Consider the following 6,000-nt stretch of genomic DNA (forward strand, 5'->3'; position numbering starts at 1 on the left):
TGCGACAGGATGAAGAGAGCGATTGGATGTGGGGTATAAAGGACAGATTGTAGTCGAGTGTAACTCCAAGGCAGCGGACTTGGGGTGATGGGGAGATAGTGGTGTCACCGACAGTGATAGTAAAGTTAGAAACTGGAGTAGAATTAGTTGGGGGGATTAGAAGAAGCTCAGTCTTGGACATGTTGATTTTTAGGTGGTGAGAGGCCATCCAGGAAGAAATGCCAGATAAGCAGCCGCTGATGTGGGAAAGGACAGAAGGAGAGAGTGCAGGGGTGGATAGGTAGATCTGAGTATCATCAGCATAGAGGTGATAGTTGAAGCCATAGCTACTAATAAGTTTACCCAGTGAGGAAGTATAAATAGAGAAGAGTAGAGGGCCTAGAACAGAGCCGTGAGGTACTCCAACAGACAGGGGCAGTGGAGAGGATGAGTCACCAGTAAATGAGACAGAAAAGGACCTATTAGAGAGATAAGAGTGGATCCAGGAGAGGGCAATGTCACAGAGCCCAAGGGAGCTGAGAGTCCGTAGGAGGAGGGGATGGTCAACAGTGTCAAAGGCAGCAGACAGGTCAAGTAAGATAAGTATAGAATAGTGGCCATTGTTTTTAGCAGAAAGAAGATCGTTAGTAACCTTGGTGAGGGCAGTCTCAGTTGAGTGTTGGAGACGGAAGCCAGATTGCAGGGGGTCAAGCAATGAGTTGGAGGATAGGAAGTGCGTTAGGCGATCGAAAACTAGTTTTTCCAGGACTTTAGAAGCTAGCGGAAGTAGTGATATGGGGTGGTAGTTTGCAGGAGAATTGGGGTTGAGGGAGGGTTTTTTGAGGATGGGGGTGACCTTTGCATGTTTGAAGGATGATGGAAATGAACCAGTAGTAAGGGATCGGTTGAATATGTGAGTAAGAGCTGGGGTGAGGGTAGAGGACAGAGAGGGTATTAGATGTGAAGGGATAGGGTCAAGGGGGCATGTAGTGAGGTGTGAGGAAGATATTAGGGAACTCACTTCATTCTCAGTGGTTGGGGGGAAGGTACTGAGAGTGTTGGAGGGGGTGACCGGGGGCGGAGATGAAAGGTTGCAGTCTTGTGGTGGGATGTTGCTTCTGATGGTAAGTGTTTTGTTGAAAAAGTAATCTGCCAAGTCTTGAGCACCAAAGTCAGATGAGGGGGGTGGTGCAGGTGCATAGAGGAGAGTGTTGAAAGTGGAGAAGAGACGTTTAGGGTTTGAGGAGTGAGAAGATTTGAGAGAAGAGAAGTAGTTTTGCTTGGCTAAGTGAAGAGCAGAGGAGTAAGAATAAAGAATGAACTTATAGTGTAGGAAATCGTGTTCAGAGCGGGATTTCCTCCAGGCACTCTTCTATTCCAGCGAAGGTCCATCTTCGTAAACAAATTTGTGGAAATTTAAACAACACGGCACTTAATATGAATTTAAGTGTAAAAAACACCCTTCGTGCTAATGATAGCAAATTTCTGTATACAATGAGTGATGTCAAATTCTATTATCAATTTCTCTATTAAGGGTGTGAGATAAAAAGGAGTGTTTGTAAGGTTGAGTTAGACATTCTTCAACTTCCCTAATAGAATAATATTGTGAATCTCCAAACCAATCCTAATCAAATCTAGCTAAGGCAGATAAGTTATAGATTTTTAAATTAGGTAAAACCAATCCCCTTTCTAAAGCAGCAAACATACTTTATCTAGGTAAATCCTGGGTTATTTCACTACCATAAAAAGTTCTCAAAGTAAAGTTGAATTGATTTTAATTAGTAATTAATTTAAGCACCATTTTGACTAGTTGTACCCTGCCTGATATAGACATGGAAAGCCTAAACCAGCTTTTTTTAATTTGTTATTTCATTTTTGAAAAATAGTGAAAAAATTTGCCTCATGCCACTTATTAGGATTGGACGAGATGCTGATACCCAAATATTGTAGATTATCTACAATAATGAAAAGCTATTCAAAGTCCTGATCTTGTCTGAATTAGTTTCAATACATTCACTCTAACCTGATATGCCCATATTGTTTGATAAGTGCCAAGATTTTATTATGAAAAGTTTTAGGATATACCACATATATGAAAAGATTGTCCACAAATAATGACAGTTTTAGGGAGACTTTACCAAATGTAATAACAGGGAGAATATCTCTCAATTTAATGGCCAAAAGGTCATAAAGAAACTGATGATGATGAGCATTGATTAACAAAAGTATATTCCAAGGAGCTAAACATTTTTGCATAAGTCCGAAAAATGACTTTCAAAACTATAAACAAACATAAATTCCCATCAAAGGCCTTCTCTGCATTCTAGGATAGCAGGAAAGTGTCTAGTAGAGGGGCTGTTGTGGTTCTTTGTCCCTTAGACCAGTAGCTTATTACAAAATGTAAAATGTTCCTAATATTTGAAACTGACAATCTACCCTTCACAAACTCCACTTGGCCTTAGTTAATCAATTAAGGAAGATTTTTTTTTATCCTAGATGCCAAGATCTTCATCAATATTTTTTAATCAAGGTTCAATAAGGAAATTGATCTATAAGATGATGTTAGTAATGGATTTTTACCTGTTTTACAACAAATTAAGGTAACATTATCTGCTTTAAATTCATTAGAGATAGAGTAAATGCCTTTCAAAATAGCTTTGATACAGTGAGCTTAAAGGTTCTAAAATGTTATGATTAAAAAGGTGGAGTGTGGGTGTGCTAGGGGAGTGTTAATCTCTCTCTAGGTAATTCCTCAAAAAATTCCTGATTGGATTAAATACAATGGTTAATGTGTGGAGGGCGCTTAAAGCTTAAACACTAAAAAACGTGAATGATATTTAATATTGTCTATATATGACAAACGTGTATATTATAATGGATGCTATATATTATATTATAGGTATCTGTATATGTAAATGGCTGTATTTTACAGCTATACAATCAGCAATATCCTGATGTTGTGAAAAGATAAACTAGTGAAAACCTCTATATTCAAACAGGTGAAAGATATAAAACATCATCAAAAAAGATATCAATGAGGATCAAAAAATGAATATATGTGAATAAATCAATGTGTTAAATAAATTTAATAAACAAGTGTTAAATTACGCTAATATATCTCACTCAAAACAGCAGGCAATGTAAAAGACGATAGTTCAGGGACGTCTCCCTTGAAGCATATAAAATAAATGATTGGTTAAAAAGTCTATTTGGACCACCTTTAAATGAAAATGGATTAATAATCCGTAAAGTTCCTTGTGATGTGCAATTTGCAATTTTGAAGAGCTGAAATTATTATAACTTATGATGCAATAGTAACAGTCTCGTTTGCGGATTTAGAAGATATGTTGCTATTTGTAGAAGTTACTTTACATACCAATGTCGTTATTGTGACTGCTCTGAGCAAACTGCCTGTGGCTTTTACATTGAATAGACTCACCACCTGGATATCTACCAGCTCCGAATTGGGCTCCTCTAAACATTCCTTGCGGCTTGTATCACCCTCCGGTTGTGGCGTTTGGGTTTCCCTTTCGGCGTGTGAGTGCAACTTTGAGTTCGAGTTCCAGGTTTATCACGTTACCTTAAATCAGCTCTGTGATAGGTCAGTTATCATCAGTCTTTGCCGTCTCTTTGTTCCGATCCTGAAATGTTTTAGGCTTCAACAAGTACTAGTTCTCCAGAGTATAGCAACGGGATAGGCACCTCATACAACTGCTGCAATTACTTTGACGTGTTTCGCCCGGTATCTGGGCTTTATCAAGGATGTAATTGAGTATAGGTGCTTGTTCCTTTTGAATCCAATGCTTGCTTCTTATTGGTGCAATATTAAATGCGGTATTTTCACACTTCTTTGGTGTCCAAAGAATAAAGGTGGATTTTCATTTTTGTTGTCTATCAAAGCATGTCAACATGGAGTAAAAACCAAAGAATTAATATATTTCCAAACTAAAGAAAGAATTGAAATCAAGGATATCATATGGTGCACCGACAAAGGTGTAATATATGTTATAGAATGCAGCTGCAAATTTCAATATTTAGGAGAGACCACCAGACCCCTGAAAGATTGAATCAGATCAATCGAATCAAATCATATTTTTCCGTAAAAGTCTTGTTTTTTTATCGTGATCAAAATAAAATACAGAGGGGAAAGATGAAGGGGAGGAAAAGAAAATAGAGGAGAGCAAAAAAAAGGACAAGGTGGCGGGTTACCCTGCAGCTGCTTGTGCAATGACAGCATACGCTGTCGGCATTCAGCAATGCCGGGCTGACATGATCACTACAGCGTATCATGTCCGTCCAACAGATGGTAAATCGGCCCCTATGGGCCAAAGCATCTGAATTAAAAAGTAAATCGTACCTAGATAATATTTTATGAGATTTTGATAAACAAGTGAAATCTATTTTGGAGGGATTTTTAGCTATCCATATATAAAGGAATGATAAAGCATATTTAAAGGTGGAAAACATCTTTTTATCATAATTTACTTCTTACTTTCTAAAAGATAAAGCTTTATTAAGAGAAGTGATTTTATGCCTAGCTGAAAAAAGGGTTAGGTACAAAGTTAAAATCTTCAGTTATAATCAGCTTATTATTAAAATATAATATTAAAATCTTTAATACCTTATTCCAAAATAATTCAAATATCTTGTTTATTTAGACTGACAAAAACTCTAGATACAACAAATAGAGTGTTAATAGTAGTATGATGAAGCTATAGGTACTCCCCTTATTCTTGGACTGCTGCCTTCCCACAGTCTCTCCCAAAACCGTCACACAATTACAGTCATTATAGGAGGTGCTGGACCAAGGGTGTATAGAAAGTATTGGAAACCTCCTTAGGTACTATCAAATTTGGCCAAGAAGTGTGTGGTTTCTCAGCAACACTCACAATAGTGTAGTATGGCAGTGAAGTGAATAAACAAAAAGGAAAGTACTCACAGGATATATTTGTAGTAATCGGCCAGTTTATTGAAGACACAGAATTACACCTCCTTCATGTAAAATTTATTCCAGCAATCAACTTTATTAATCCCAACGCGATTTGACGGTATTCCATAGCCTTTCGCAGGAGCTTAAGATTTCAACAAAAGATAGTGGTTTAAATTCATACAAATGAAACCATTATTAAGACCATACAAATTACAAATCAGATAAATGCCCCCATTAATACTTAATATTGCAATAATAAATCTGCCATCTACATCAGCGATAGTGTATCCACTCATAAGTTAAATATCTATTACTTAAAATAGCTACTCCTATAGGAGAGTGTTTATATAAAATTATTTCACCCAAGGTGCTTTTAACTTTTTGAATTTGAAAATCAGACGAATATGTTTCGGTAAGCAAGTGGTGTCAACTTTGCTTTTCTTTATATAGGTTAAAATAAACTTTAGTTTTACAGCGGAGTGAATATTCCCCACATTACTAGATAACAATTTAATTGTGCACAATTAAATCAAGCATACACCTTTATCTGTGATTCCAGCAATGTTAGAAAAAACTCTCCCCTCCCTCCTACTTTTTGCATCTTCAAGTGAAAGAGAGAGAGATATTCTTGGTTCAGTTTTGCATATAATAAAAATAAAAGTTTTTGTATATATTAGTTCCAGTGAAAGGGGTGTATTTAACAGCATACGCTGTCGTCATTTAACATTGCACAAGTATTTCTTGTTAAATGCTTGTGCAATGCCGCCCCCTGCATATTCACGACCAATCGTCCGCTAGCAAGGGGTGTCAATCCTAAAAGGTGGCAGACGAGTTAAGGAGCAGCGCTCCTTCTGAACTTAAGTTTCCGGCAAGCCGGAAACTTTGCGGGCAATAAGTAGCATCCGCTGCTTGTTAAATCTACCCTCATGTCTCTTTTTAAGGCTTCTATGCTTAGTATGGGCTCAACTACAGACGGTGAAACAATGTCTAGAGGAAGAACAGAGAATAGGAATGTGAACAAAAAGGCACAGGAACAGAATATATTGTAGTGAATCCAAAATCAATAAAACGCGTCAGATAAATTCATCTAA

The sequence above is a fragment of the Bombina bombina genome, chromosome 2, assembly GCF_027579735.1.
Source record: "Bombina bombina isolate aBomBom1 chromosome 2, aBomBom1.pri, whole genome shotgun sequence".
Lineage (NCBI taxonomy): Eukaryota > Metazoa > Chordata > Amphibia > Anura > Bombinatoridae > Bombina > Bombina bombina.